At 43.8% G+C, this 15706-nt stretch overlaps 1 pseudogene; it reads right to left on the reverse strand.

Moving 5' to 3' along the window:
* Positions 1–396: 396 nt before the first annotated feature.
* On the reverse strand, positions 397–1322 carry LOC129019118 (mitochondrial nicotinamide adenine dinucleotide transporter SLC25A51-like; annotated as a pseudogene).
* Between the last annotated feature and the right edge of the window lie 14384 nt (positions 1323–15706).

Raw genomic sequence — 15706 nt, forward strand, 5'->3', positions numbered from 1 at the left:
AGGTTTATGCATAAGAGCCAAAAACTGTGGGTCATCTAAATTGATAAATAAATAGAGGTATACTTATACAATGGAAAGCTTCTCAGCTGTAAAAAAGAATGGACTACTGACTCTCACATCAGAATGGATGAATCTCAATAGCATTATGTAAAGTGAAAGAAAGGAAGATAAAGGCAAAACACTGTATAATTCCATTTATTTATTTATTTATTTTTCCTATTGGAAACTTTTATTCTGTTTTGTTGATGCTTAAGGAAAACAGTTTTGCCCATAACTCACTGTGGCCTGGAGTCATGACACCAACTTATATTTGGCCAATTAAGAAAGAGGACAAACTGCATTCTTCTTAGAAGGTCTATTCAGTTAATAAATGGCACTTAACTGATGTCTTTTTTTTCATATAACCCTTAACAGGAACCCATAAGTTGCACTGATTATGCCCCAAGAGATAAGGGACTGGAGGTAATTCAGATGGACACCTCTGAAAAGATTTATCAGTTTTCTGTCCCGTTTCAGACAGATTTTTTGGAAAACCTTGGGGAAAGACTGAAATTCCCCACCAGGCTGAGACTGTATGCTAGTTTTTACAACATTAATTAGAAAAAACAAGAATCCCAGCATGGCACCCAACAGACCTCCACAGAGAAAATCATTGACCAAATGAGCACTGTGAGTCATTGAGGTAGGCAGATGCTCCTTAATGGGACCTCGAAGGCCGAAAAACAAGACATTGCTGAGTCCATTCTGTAAAAGAATGGGCAGCAAGCCTCGATAACACTCTCCAATTCCATGGCATTTCAGTGCCTTGAAAGCCTGGTAAGTGCTGGTGAATTTGTCATGATGCTTGTGGTCTTGAAGCAATGTCTGAACTCTTTGCAGTGGAGTGAAAATTGCTTCTGTTGTCCTTGCAAGCGCTGCCACCACGACACGGGTTGCAAACTCTGGAGCACTGACATATTTGTGGAGAAGGCAGGATAAATCCTCATACAGACCAAACATAAGTGCAAGTGTAGTTGTCTTTTGCATCAATTAGGGAAGGATTCCAGGATACAAGTTTCGAAATCCATCCCTTCTCAACTGAAGTACTGCATCCTGTATGTAAAAACAAAGCTGTATGGTTTTGATGCCATACAGCTGTTGTTGAAAGAGGACCTTCTGAATGGGAACTGTGATTGCTACGTGTTGAAGGCTGCACAGCAGCCACACAAGTCATGCTTCATTTCACCAACATTTATAATATGAGGTGATATATCTTGTTTTGAAGATGTTAGTATTGGTGGCCTCTTTTCATGAGCTTCTGAATCCATCATGTTGCTTAAGATCTTTCTGGGGCTGGGCGCGGTGGCTCACACCCGTAATCACAGCACTTTGGGAGGCTGAGGCCGGTGGATTGCCTGAGGTCAGGAGTTCAAGACCAGTCTGGCCAACATGGGGAAACCCTGTCTCTATTAAAAATACAAAATTTAGCCAGGCATGGTGGTGCCCGCCTGTAATCCCAGCTACTCGGGAAGCTGAGGAAGGGGAATTGCTTGAACCAGGGAAGTGGAGGTTGCAGTGAGCCAAGATTGCACCATTGCACTCCAGCCTGGATGACAGAGTGAGACACCATCTCAGAAAAAAAAAAAAAAAGTTTTGCTAGGTGCGGTGGCTCACGCCTGTAATCCCAGCACTTTAGGAGGCTGAGACGGGTGGATCACACGAGGTCAGGAGTTTGAGACCAGCCTGACCAACATGGAGAAACTCCGTCTCTACTAAAAATACAAAATTAGCCGGGCATGGTGGTGCATGCCTGTAATCCCAGCTACTCCAGAGGCTGAGGCAGGAGAATCGCTTGAACCTGGGAAGTGAGCCGAGATTGCGCCATTGCACTCCACCCTGGGCAAGAGCGAAACTCTGTTTCAAAAAAAAAAGATCTTTCTTTTTCATGAAGGACTTTTTTTTTTTAACCTGTAACACCATCTGAGCCTGGAGTTTCGCAGGATGTTAGCTTTTTGATAATGTTCCCAATTTCTTCCATTGTTATTGTTCTGTTAGTTTCTCTCTTCTGGAGTCAGTTTTGATAACTGGATTTCCCATTGCCAAGGCGTCCTGCAGGACGGTGAGTGAGCCAGGGCCCATGCAGGCACCTATAATTCCATTTATATGAAAAATGTAAAAGGGCTAACCTGTAGTGACATAAAGAAAGACAGTGGTTTCCAGAAATAGGTGGCTGGGTACTGATTACAAAAGACAGTAGGCAACTTTTCGAGGGTGAGGAAAATGCTTTCTATCATGAATATGGGGGTGGCTGCAATTGTTTACATTTGTCAAACTTACCAAACTGTAAACTTAAAATTGCTGCAGTCTCTTTTCCATAAAATATACCTCAATAATGCTGATTAGGAAAAGGAGTTGTATTTGAGCCAATCACTGGCAAACAGAATAGAATTACCTTGACCAAGTTCAGTTTATCAAGATTCACTCCCCCGGGGTGAAAAAGAGCTGGTCTTCCCTCAAAACAGCCTGGAAGGAAGATAGGGTTACAATCAGGAGTGTCTTCTGCCCTGGGTCATCTACATGCAGACTTTGGAGAACACAAATGCCCTTATTGAAATGATGCACTCTTCATCTCATAATTAAAATCCAACCTTTCATAGTAGTAATTACCTATTGAACCAAAACTGTGCAGAATGTTAATGAAAAATAGCCATTCAATTAGAAGTCACATATCAAACAAAACCTCCAGCTCAATGAGCAGGCAACTAAGAAAGAGTAGATTAAGCTGCCCTGGAACAACTTGTGACACTGTGACCAACACATATGGTATGTGACCTTCTTTTAACTCTTCTTTTCCTTTGCTCCATATGGGTTATTTTATTTTCAATCCTTGGCTGCTTAGCTTATCCTTCTGGCTTTGAAGGGAGGTCATTGTTGGCCTAAATCAGAGAGGAAAGGCATATGCTGCTTAGCTCTTGAAATGTTTATTTTTCTCCACTACATATGTTTTGCTTCCTTCTCTAATGTCTGTACTGAAATTTAAGAAGTCTGCCTTACACTGATGGTTCTCATTACAATGGGTCTAGGGTGGTCCCGGCTTCTCCCTAGCATTTTATGTGTGAGTTACAGAGCTATGCATAACTTCTGCTCTGCTACTAGTGATGCATTATTGGTACTTAAGGAATTCAGGCACAGATTAAGATCTGGTATCAGCTCACTTGAAACATCTGATATTTAAGAAACTCAATGTGATAGAAAAATAATCGGTGCATTCTTTTAGATTCTTTAGGTCCTAGATACCTTAGGAATGTAGGTAATCAAAAAACAAACAAGACTGGCCTCATTATCTCAGTCTCTTTTCTTCGTCAAAGCCCTCCCTGAGTTAATAAAGATGTAAAGCTGTGCCCTGGGCTATAAAGAAGGTTAATATGAGAATCTGTTTGGATAGCACTGTGTCTTGGAAACCTGTAACTAAAAGTATTGTCCATTATGCTGATAATCCACAAATACATTCACTCTTGAAATTATTTATGCTTCAGTGTTTGTCTCTGCAGATAAATGTCCATGTTTTCTTTCATTAGAACATGAAAACCTTTCAGTCCTTAGTTGTCAGGAAACATAAAAGCGAAACCTACTGCAGAATTATAATGATGAGTGTAGCGTAGATAAAACTGAAATATTTGCTTTTGTAAATGGTCTCCGTCAGAGCCCCCGGCAAAGGCTCAGCTCTAGAGACCTGGGCCCTCTAGATAACGTGACTCTAGACTCACTTCTTTCTTAAGGCCCTTCTTGCCCCTAGTAAAGTTCTCATCCCAAACCTGGAATTGGTAATGCATTTTCTCAGGACACACTTGGAGAATGTCTGGAGCAGAAGGAAAAGAACCTCCCCATCCTAGCATGGATTAGAGTTTCCTGAATTCGGGTCCTCAAGAGAACCCCAAGCTGCTCCAATAATAAGCTTCCCCGTTTGCTGCAAACTCCATCTGAATGGCTACCTTGTGGAAAGTCCTGATTGTGCTTTGGATGCTGGCGTGGCTTGATCTTGCCCATCCCTGTCTTTCTTGCTCTCCATTTCTTCTTCTCCATGCTCAGCGGGAATTCCTAGACCTGAGTTCTAGCTCTCATGTTTCTCCCAACAATGTCCTCGCATAGTCTACAAGAATTTCTCTGTGGTCCTCGTTAGCACTATTTTCCTAATATTTCTGGTTCTCCCCTACTTACAGGCACATAATAGGACCCCACTATCATGGTTTCTTGAGGTTAGATATGACCAGGTGACTTGCCATGGCCTACGGAATATAAACAGAAACTTTAAGAGCCAGTGTGTGACTTACTTCTTTACTTGCCTCAGTTGGAAGCATATGTTGAAACGAAGCTTCCATCAGCTTGGATCCCTGAGTTACAATAGTGAACGGAGCCCACTGCTAACCCAAAATAATCGAGAAAGAGATCTCTGTTGTTTTATGCTTCCGAGGTTTGGGACTTGTTTGTTACTGCAGTATAACCTAGCCTATCCCCATGTTATGTCCTCTCCTGGGTTGGTCTTTAATTTTTCTGTTTTCCCAGTATTGTATAACATTTTCATATCCTGTATTTCATTAGATATTTCAGGACTTAGTTTGAATTCTTTTTTTATTTTACACCTTATTATCCGTCATTATTCTTAGCGACATCAACATCCATGTTTACGACCTTTAGCATCTTAGAATCATAGTTCCTGCTCACCTTACCTGTAGAATGTTTCTTCTTCATATCAGCAAAATCACTAAATCAAACCTTTCTTCCAAATTCCAATCTCCACACCCCTCTGCCTGGATTCATCTTGATTAAGCTACTTAAGGCATTAGGTGCCTGTTTCCTCATTGAAAAACAATGCTAATCGGCCTACCTTATCTCCTAGGGCTGCTGTGGGGATTCAGTGAGACAATGCACAAAAGCCTGGGCCCAGTCTCTGGCACATTACATGTGCTCGGGAGCTGCTTGCTCTAATAATTATTGTCATTGTGATGTGCTGTCAGCAACTGCTCTCTACCACACTCAATAGACTTACTCTCCATTCTTGATATTTTGGATATTTTGTTCTAATTCTAATTTTGTTTTAAATTTCTAATTCTTGACCTATAACCTTCCTTTGACAATGGAGGACTCCTGTGTTTTAGCTCCATGCATCTGGGCTGTGGCTCCCCCTAAATCACTCATCCCTTAACCTGGAGTTGACTGCAGATGCGTGAAGGAGCTCAGGAAGGCTAACAGAAGAAGCATCCAACTGAGCCCATCTAGCTGGCAACCCACAGAATCACCTTGAGGAAAATAAATGATTGTTGCTTGAAACCATTAAGTTTGGGGTTGGTTTATGATACAGCAAAAATGAAAGTACGCTTTTTAGCTCTGCAAACTCAAGCAGGTTAGCAAGCCTCTGTGAATCTCTGTGGTTTTACCCATAAAATGGGAATCATATTTTTGTTGCATAAGCCGGGCACAGTGGCTCATGCCTGTAATCCCAGCACTTTGGGAGGCTGTGGTGGGTGGATTACCTGAGGTCAGGAGTTCGAGACCAGCCTGGCCAACATGACGAATTCCCATCTCTACTAAAAATACAAAAAAATTAGCTGGGCATGGTGGCAGGAACCTGTAATCCCAGCTACTTGGGAGGCTGAGGCAGGAGAATCGCTTGAACCCAGGAAGCAGAGGTTGCAGTGAGCTGAGATTGAGCCATTGCATTCCAGCCTGGCAACAAGAGTGAAACTCCCTCTCAAAAAAAAAAAAAAATTTATCTTGCATACGAGGATTAAGCAGCTGGCATAGTAATGGCTCAGCAAAGGGCACGTCACTTATCTTCTCTGTAACTTTCTGGTGTCCTCATCATGACCATTATTTCCTCCTTGTCCTTTCTCCTTCCTCAAATGTCCTTACTCCAGCTCTCATGTTCAATGGGTCAAATCCTGGATCCCCTTTTCAGGGAAGACTCCCACCATCTTCTAGGAGCCCTCTTGTCTTGCCTTGCTTTCACTTCAGTTCTCCATGACCTTTCTCTGCACAGTCTCAACTTGGTGAGCTCCTGCACATCAGTGACTTTGAGATCACGCAGAGAAGGCTCGATCCTCTGGCCTCAGCCACAATCTCCATCTGTCTTGAATTTCCAGCTGTTTTTCTAACATTGCCATTTGACTATCTGGTAACATCGAAATGACAACAATCAAACTGTGCTCATGATTTCCTCTCCTGTCGGTTCATCTTCCATCTAGCCATTCTTTTTTTCATTCTCAGAAAGAAAATTTTAAGTCAACAATTTCCTTGATCATCTGCATCCAATTAGTCACTAAGTCATGTTTCTTCGTTTGAAATCTCATCTGATTCCCCCTTCTTCATTCTCGCTCCACATTCCTCTTCTATGTCCCCTACCTCCACCCACACGGCCACTTCCATTTCTCTTCATTCTGCTCTTTCTGTTTACTGCTAGCAGGTAGATTTTCATTAAAAAAAAAAAAAAAAAAAAATTTTTGTCTTGTTCTTGTGCTTAAGAATTGATAATAGGCCGGCTGTGGTGGCTCACCCCTGTAATCCCAGCACCTTCGGAGGCCGAGGCGGGTGGATCACTTCAGGTCAGGAGTTTGAGATCAGCCTGGCCAACATGGTGAAACCCGGTCTCTACTAAAAATACAAAAAGTAGCTGGGTGGTTGGGCGCGGTGGCTGACATCTGTAATCCCAGCACTTTGGGAGGTGGAGGCGGGCAGATCATGAGGTCAGGAGATCGAGACCATCCTGGCTAACATGGTGAAACCCCGTCTCTACTAAAAAAATACAAAAAAGGCCGGACGCGGTGGCTCACGCCTGTAATCCCAGCACTTTGGGAGGCCGAGGCGGGCGGATCACGAGATCAGGAGATCGAGACCATCCTGGCTAACACGGTGAAACCCCGTCTCTACTAAAAATACAAAAAATTAGCCGGGCGTGGTGGCGGGCGCCTGTAGTCCCAGCTACTCTGGAGGCTGAGGCAGGAGAATCACTTGAACCCGGGAGGCGGAGCTTGCAGTGAGCTGAGATTGCGCCACTGTACTCCTGGGCAACAGCGAGACTCCGTCTCAAAAAAAAAAAAAAAAAAAAAAAAAAAAAAAAAAAAAAAAAAAATACAAAAAAATTAGCCCGGCATGGTAGCGGGTGCCTGTAGTCCCAGCTACTTGGGAGGCTGAGGCAGGAGAATGGCGTGAACCCAGGAGGCGGAGCTTGCAGTGAGCTGAGATCGCACCACTGCACTCCAGCCTGGGCGACAGAGCGAGACTCTGTCTCAAAAAAAAAAAAAGTAGTCAGGCGTGGTGGCATGTGCCTGTAGTCCCAGCTACTCAGGAGGCTAAGACAGGAGAATTGCTTGAACTCGGGAGGCAGAGCCAAGATCGTGCCACCGTACTCCAGCCTGGGTGATAGAGTGAGACTCCTTCTCAAAAAAAAAAAAAAAGAATTGATAATAATTTCACATTGCCTCTGCCCCAAGCTCAAATTCCTCACCCCTGGTTTCTCCCTACACATATAGTTTACCTGCAGGATTCAAACACATCTCCCACATCTCACTAATTGCCCCATGCAAAGGGTCCTTTCTTAGTCCAATATCTCCATAGACAGATCCTGAAGCAAAGATGAAAATGCTGATGGTTTATGCTTGGAGACATGCAAATCCATGGCAACAAAGAAGAAAATGAAGAGAGAGACGGGGAGTAACCTAGAGTGATGTGTGACTGCCTGATGCTGCTTCAAGGGAAGAAACCCAGCACGGGCTTGGCAGGAGTGTCCGCACCCTGGACTTGTCCAAGTGGGCTGCTAGGAGAACCCGGGCCTGGTAGAGGTGCATAGTAGAGAGAAAAAGGAGGAGAACTTCAGTCTAGCTCTCTCCCTCTTCTATTTCTCATTGGTCAAAGTTCATCCCATGGGGAGTAAACTGACCCCCGCTTCTGGGTTTCATCATCTATCCCACTCTATTGCTACTTAGGGTGCCAGATTGTACACAGTGTGGCGTGGTGTTTCACTTAAGCCCAGAAGTGTAGGAAGGAGGAGAAACTCCAATAACAGACAAGAAGAAGCCGGACAGGAGAGCCCAACAGCCCCAGGGTGGGGACCCATCAGATCTGCATCTCATACAGCCTGCCTATGGCTCTGCTCCATCCAAACATTTCCAGTGTTGTCTCTATGTCCCCGCCAAAGTGATTCCCCACAACTTTTTCTGTTTTGTTGTGCCTTTCAAAATTAGACTTATCCTGCATTGACTGCTGGCATTTCACCCCCTTCGTGGAGCTCTTCCAGTCCACCTGTGGAAGACAGGTGCCATCTTGCTTGTTGGCCAGCAGCACCCTCCTCCTCTCAGCACCCCCTTCTCTATCTGGGGGAGGATTCCCCATGGGTAAAACCTTGCTTTCCTCTTTCTCACTCCCAGCTCCTACTGTGGAAGAGAAGGGAAGGTCAAGGCTTCTTCACTGCCCACCTGGGGCACACAATGTAAGCTCAGAAAATCAGTGACTGACTCTTCAGGCTTTGAGCCTTGAGCTGGTGAAACAAAGATGCAGCGAACATTTGAAGGTCAGACAGCTCCGGGTGCTGCAGTCTGCTTCAGCTAGACTGTTTTTGGTGGGTGACCTTGGCCGTGGATTCTGCTCCATAGCATCTGTGACTCTCTTGGTTCCTGTTTTCCAAGCCCTCCTCTCCAAGTTCCCGTGGGTTCTATGATCCCCATTCTCCCTGCTGTGACATCCCTCTGATTAACTTGCCTTTGTTTAAGGTGGCCAGAGGCAGCTTTTGTTCTTGTGACTCAGAACTGTTTGTACTTAGCAGGTTACATTACTTTCTGCCACCTTGGGACTTTTATACCATTTGGAGCTAGTTTATGAAACATGCTTAGCATAACGCCTGGAACATAGCAAACACACAACTGCAACCAAACTACATTATTGTCAAAATCAACAAATATTTGTCAAGTTTTAGACACTGTGGGGGAGTGGGAAAACAAAATAAACTGAGAAGGAGCATATGTTTCTTCTTTAATAGGAAAAATATGTTTATAAAATCAACAACAGTTGCAACAGAGATTGTATTACAGAGCGCGTCGGGGCCACAAGGGAGCAAGCGGTTGGTGAGTTCTGGAACAATCATAGAAGGCTTCCTGGGGGAGGAGATGTTTGACTTGGGTGCTGAAGAAAGACCAGGAATTCAAAGGTGGAGAAAGGAAGGGCTGGGCATCATAGATAGTGGTAAATGCAGCTGGGCTCTGAAAGGATGGGGCTGCTCAGTGGGAGAGTGAACAGTTTAGGGTAGGGAGTGTGATTGCCTGGCAATTCTAAAGTCCCCTTAATGACCATGGGCAGGAGTTGAAATGAGATGGGTCGGCATGATTCTCTAGCCACCTTCAGTGGCCATGGTGCAGTCCATCTTCTCCCATATTCTCTCCACCATGGTGAAGGTGGAGTTGGAGTTTTAAGCAGAGTAAGTGAGACAATCGGTGTAAAGTACGATTTGAAGATTCAATACATGATAACTGTTGTTATTATCACTGTTATTACTACTTCTTTTTTTTTTTTTTTTTGGAGATAGAGTCTTGCTCTGTCGCTCAGGCTGGAATGCAGTGGTGCAGTCTCGGCTCACTGCAACCTCTGCCTCCCGGGTTCAAACAATTCTCATGCCTGCCTTAGCCTCCCAGGTAGGTGGGACTAGAGGCACCTACCACAATGCATGGCTAATTTTTTGTATTTTAGTAGAGACAGGGTTTTACCATGTTGCCCAGGGTGAGCTCAGGCAATCCGCCCATCTAGGCCTCCCAAAGTGCTAGGATTACAGGTGTGAGCCACAGCGCCCAGCCAGTGACTACCACTTCTAGCAAAAGATGCGGTTATTTACATTTTACAGAGGAGGGAAACTGAGACTCAGAAAAGTTAACTGACCTGTTGAAGCGTCAAATCGCTAACAATTTCTAGAGCTACAATTTTAATTTCAGTCTTCTGACCTTCACATATCGAATGTGTTGCTTCTCAAGATTAAATGATATCCTGTAAAATGCTTTCTGATAAAAGAATATTGTCTTTTCAGGCAACTGATCCTATTACTTAGTAACATCTTCTTCCTAAAATTTGAATATTGTCCTTGCCACTAAGCCAATGCCAGGTTTACGAGTTATTTAACTCAAATTTGGCTTCTTGATGACGAGTCTGGAGATATGTCATAAAATGACACAAGTGGGGATTGTGAGTCAAACACGAAGAAAAGAAGCTCTTAGAGAACCTAAAGTGTAAAATATTGTAGAATATTTGCCTCCATCGGGAAGAAATAGTAGAAGTAATTAGTAAAAAGCTGAAGGAAGGCCGGGCGCTGCGGCTCATGCCTGTAATCCGCACTTTGGGAGGCTGAGGCGGGCGGATCACAAGGTCATGAGTTCAAGACCAACCTGGCCAATATGGTGAAACCCCATCTCTACTAAAAATACGAAAATTAGCTGGATGTGGTGCATGCCTGTAGTCCTAGCTACTCGGGAGGCTGAAGTGGGAGGATCATTCGAACTGGGAGGTGGAGGTTGCAGTGAGCCGAGATTGCGCCACTGCACTCCAGCCTGAGCGGCAGAGCAAGACTGTGTCAAGAAAAGAAAAAAAAAAAGGCCAGGCGCGGTGGCTCACTCCTGTAATCCCAGCACTTTGGGAGGCCGAGGCGGGCGGATCATAAGGTCAGGAGATTGAGACCATCCTGGCTAACACGGTGAAACCCCGTCTCTACTAAAAATACAAAAAATTAACCGGGCTTGGCGGCAGGCGCCTGTAGTCCTAGCTACTCGGGAGGCTGAGGCTGGAGAATAGCATGAACCTGGGAGGCAGAACTTGCAGTGAGCCGAGATCACGCCACTGCACTCCAGCCTGGGTGACAGAGCGAGACTCCGTCTCAAAAAAAAAAAAAACAAAAAAAACTGAAGGAAGCTCCAATAATAGTGAGCAGTGTAATACAAATGACACAATGACAAGCATCTTTATAAACATGTATTTCTGACTTTCTAGATAATTGGTGTCCAGTTATAAAGTTCTTATTTGTGGGCGCTGGGCCCAGTGGCTTTGGGATGCTGAGGCGTGTGGATCATGAGGTCAGAAGTTCAAGACCAGCCTGACCAACATAATGAAACCCCACCTTTAAAAAAAAAAAATACAAAAATTAGCTGAGCAGAGTGGTGCGCGCCTGTAGTCCCAGCTACTCGGGAGGCTGAGGCAGGAGTATCATTTGAACCCGGGAAGCGGAGGTTGCAGTGAGCCAAGATAGTACCACTGCACTCCAGCCTGGGTGACAGAGTAAGACTCCATCTCAAAAAAATAAATAAATAAATAAATAAATACATAAAAAATAAAATAAAAAATTAGTATTTGCTGCTACTGTTGGAAACTTTGCTTTCGAAGTCTGACTTTCCTGTTGAAAGGCTGCATTGTTACAGATACCCAGCAGGCAGGGATGTCCTGCAGAGTCCTAGGGACAAATGCTGTCTACATGTCCGTATGAACAGCTGTCTTCTAGACCCCTCCAATTTGGCTTCCTCTTCCTCTATAAAAGAAAAACACACCCACCAAGTTCCCTAAGGACCAATTCCCTGCCAAAACCAATTGTTAAAAGTCTTTTTAGTTTTTGATATAGCTGGTTGCTATTTTCTTGTAACCTCCATCCACTGCTTGGCTTTAGGGAGATACCGTTTCCTAGCTCACATCTCCCCTTTGGGTCTCTAGTGCTTCTTGCTACATAAATAAGAAGACAGATAATAGTTCATCTCTTTGCAAATGTCCAACTGCCTTTTGTAACCATGTGTTGAAAAGCTCCATTAGAGCCAAACATTATCGTCTTATGGCAACTGTACAACACTCTTCCTAACCCATGGTGATGAAGATGATATCATAGAAGACACTAATTATCGAATGTTTACTTGATGCCCGGGACTACGCTAACAATTTTGTGTTCATTATGTCATTCAATTCTCACCTTTTGATATACATCTTATTTTTATTCCCATTTTATAGTAAAATGGGAATATTTTATAGTAAAGTGAGTAAACTGAGGACAAGAAAGTTAAATAATTTTCCACAAATCACCCAATCAAGTAAATGTGAGAGCTGGTATTTGGTCCCAGGCAGTTTGATTCCTGTATTTTTTAACCACTGCTTTTTCTTGCGTAACATCTTTGTTAAATCCTATTTAAATTTATTTTTTACATTATGCTCTGGAAATTCAGTTATGTAAATGTAAAATACTACAAGCCCCTTGAGAAGAGATTAAATGTCAAAAGGCAAACACTGCCTGGTGCCGTGGCACATACCTGTAGTCTCAGCTAAACTACAGGCTGAGGCAGGAGAATTTCTTGAGGCCAAGAGCTCTGGCCTGGAGTGTGCTATGTCAATCAGGTGTCCACACTAAGTTCCACTGCAGTATGGTGATCTCCCAGGAGTTGTGGACCACCAGTCTGCTTAAGGAGGAGTGAACTGGCCAAGGTAGGAAATGGAGAACGTCAAAACTCCTGTGCTGATTAATAGTAGGACTGCACTGTGAATAGCCACTGCACTTCCTCTTGGGCAATGTAGCAAGGCCTCATCCTTTTTTTTTTTCTTTTCAGACGGAGTCTTGCTGTCTCGCTGTGTCTCCCGGGCTGGAGTGCAATGGCACAATCTCAGCTCACTGCAACCTCCATCTCCCGGGTTTAAGCAATTCTCCTGCCTCAGCCTCCCAAGTAGCTGGGATTACAGGTGCACCCCACCAAGCCCGGCTAATTTCTGTATTTTTAGTAGAGACGGGGTTTTGCTATGTTGGCCAGGCTGGTCTCTAACTCCTGACCTCAGGTGACCCGCCCACCTCAGCTTCCCAAAGTGTTGGGATTATAGGCATGAGCCACCGCGTCCGTCTGGCCTCATCTCTTTAACAAAAGAAAAAAAGAGTTTTAACTAAAAAATAAGAAAGCAGATGCTACCTGACATTCTCTATGGTCCTTAATGGAAGGTAGATATATTAATATAAAAAGGTGCATTAGTACCCAATTTCAAGTGACAAGAACCCAACTCAGAATAGTTAAAGAAAGAGGAAAGTTTAGTGGCATGTGGATATAAGGAAGAGTTGAAAACCAAGATGGTGCTGAGGCTAAGATAACCCCTGCCTTAAATAAAGGTCTAAGATGGTGACTATGATTTGCCAAGCCAGAGGGTGATAGTCAGAGTGGGCGGAGTGTCCTAGGGACAAGGTCATGTTGTGCAAATTGGATATTCTTCTTTTTTTTTGTTTTTGAGATGGAGTTTTGCTCTGTTGTCCAGGCTGGAGTGCAGTGGCATGATCTCGGCTCACTGCACCCTCCACCTCCCAGGTTCAAGCGATTCTCCTGCCTCAGCTTCCTGAGTAGCTGGGATTACAGGCGCACACCACCACCCCTGGCTAATTTTTGTATTTTTAGTAGAGATGGGGTTTTGCCATGTTAGCCAGGCTGGTCTTGAACTCCTGACCTCAGGTGATCCACTCACCTCAGCCTCACGAAGTGTTGGGATTACAGGTGCCCGCCACCATGCCTGGTCTGGATATTCTTCTGCTAACCACAGAGCCACGGGAAGGTGATTCTCAGAAAGTAAGTGGGAATGTGGTTAGACCATCCCACAGATGTTCTGTACAACAGAGAAGCTAGGAAATTTCTATTAAAAATGTTCTCTAAGAAATGCTGTCGAAGGTAAAGGCCTACATCAAACGGCGATACCCGTTTTCATTTAATAAGGCAGTTCTGGGCCAAGCAAATCATGTGAGGCTTCTGATATTAATCGTTTTACTCACGTGGTTCTATACTCTTGAAAACAAGTAAAAGCAATGGGATTTTGAAGAGTAAAAATTCCCCTGACATTGAAGCAGATATGCAACAATATCTGAGGCAAAGAAAAGCCATGGATACCCAGAAAAAGAACAATTTTGTGAGAAATATTAAAATGAGAACATAATATCTAAATCAAAATTATTTCAAAGTTAAGAAATTCAGAATTAGTTAGAGGCATTCTGCTCAGGCCTAGAACACACTCAGGATAAGATTTAGCTTTGAAGGAAGATTTGTTTTCTTTTCTTCTGAAACTGACTCTTGTGAAGTAGCTACTTCATTATTTAAGTTTCATATATTTCTATTTTTTATTTCAAAATACATAATCTTTTGAAAAGCCATCACAATTTATTTTTGTTAACTGCACAATGGAGAGCCTGGTTATTCAGGCTATAGGATATTTTAGGGTAAGGCTAGGTTGCCTTTTTAAAGGACTCTAAAATACAATGGCTTAAATCAAATACTATTTTATCTCTTTCAGCCATTAGGCAGTCTAGGCAGCCAGATGATTTTTTTCATTTTTTTTTTCTTTTCTTCTTCTTTTTTTTTTTTTTGAGACAGAGTTTCACTCTTGTTGCCGAGGCTGGAGTGCAATGGTGCGATCTCGGCTCACAGCAACCTCTGCCTCTCAGGTTCAAGCAATTCTCCTGCCTCAGCCTCCTGAGTAGCTGGGATTACAGGCATGCACCAACACACCTGGCTAATTTTGTATTTTTAGTAGAGAGGAGTTTTCTCCATGTTGGTCAGGCTGGTCTCAAACTCCTGACTTCAGGTGATCCACCCATCTCAGCCTTCCAAAGTGCTGGGATTACAGGTATGAGCCACAGTGCCCGGCCTGATGGCTCTTTTTCATAAAGTTATTAACTTTTCTCTCATCTTGCTTCACCATCCTCCAGGAGTGGTCTTCACTTGTGGGGTTGAAGGAGTATGACAGAACAGCATCTGAGCTTCAGTTTAAGGTGAAAGGGGACACACCCAGTGTCTGGAGCAAGGAGGTCATGTTGAGTCGGCAGGGCCTCAAGTTTCACACCTCACCTCTGCTCACATCCTGTTGACCTGAACCTAGTCAGAGCTTGTGATGGACCAAATGTTTATGTTCCCCCCAAATTCATGTGTTGAAGCACTTTTCCCCAGTGTGGCTGAATTTGGAAATGGGACCTCTGAGAAAGTAATTAAGGTTAAATGAGGTAGTAAGAATGGGGCTCTGATCCAATAGGATTTGTTTTCTTGTAAGAAGAGACACTTATGAAAGCTTGCTCTTTGTCTCCACCACATGAGGTCACAGTGAGAAGGTGGCTGCCTGCAAGCCAGGAAGAGAGCCCTCACCAGAAACTGAATGCTGCCAGACCTTGATTTGGGACTTTCAGCCTCCAGAACTATAAGAAAATAAGTTTCTTTTGTTTAAGCCTCCCAGCCTGTGATATTTTGTTACAGCAGCCTGGGCAGACTAATACAGATTTAAACCTAGCTTTGAGGCAGGCTGGCAATGCAGTGCCCACCTGGTGACTTACCTGGGTGACTAAGTGCTCAGAAGAACAGGAGCCTGGATTTTGGGAGGCAAATAGCAGTCTGTTACCTAGGGCTATAAACAGAGTTCTGCCTATCACTTTATAGCCACTTTGTCCAAATTGTTCCCAGAGTTTATGGCACAACTTGCATGAAAACCAAAGCTTATAAACCTCATGAATAGCAATTTTGTCCCTCCCCAGACGCCATGTTCTCCACTGCTATCCTCTGAGACCTCTATTCTTCTCTTTTTTCCAGTATTTCAGGTAATTCTTTCAAATTCTTCCGTCTTCTGCTCTTTATCACGGGCACAAATAGAATCTTCAGGCTCTACTTCAATCCTAATATAGATACTCATTTTTCCCCCTAACTTCATCTCCACTTGCTTC

Source organism: Pongo pygmaeus, chromosome 17 (genome assembly GCF_028885625.2).
Source record: "Pongo pygmaeus isolate AG05252 chromosome 17, NHGRI_mPonPyg2-v2.0_pri, whole genome shotgun sequence".
NCBI classification, from domain to species: domain Eukaryota; kingdom Metazoa; phylum Chordata; class Mammalia; order Primates; family Hominidae; genus Pongo; species Pongo pygmaeus.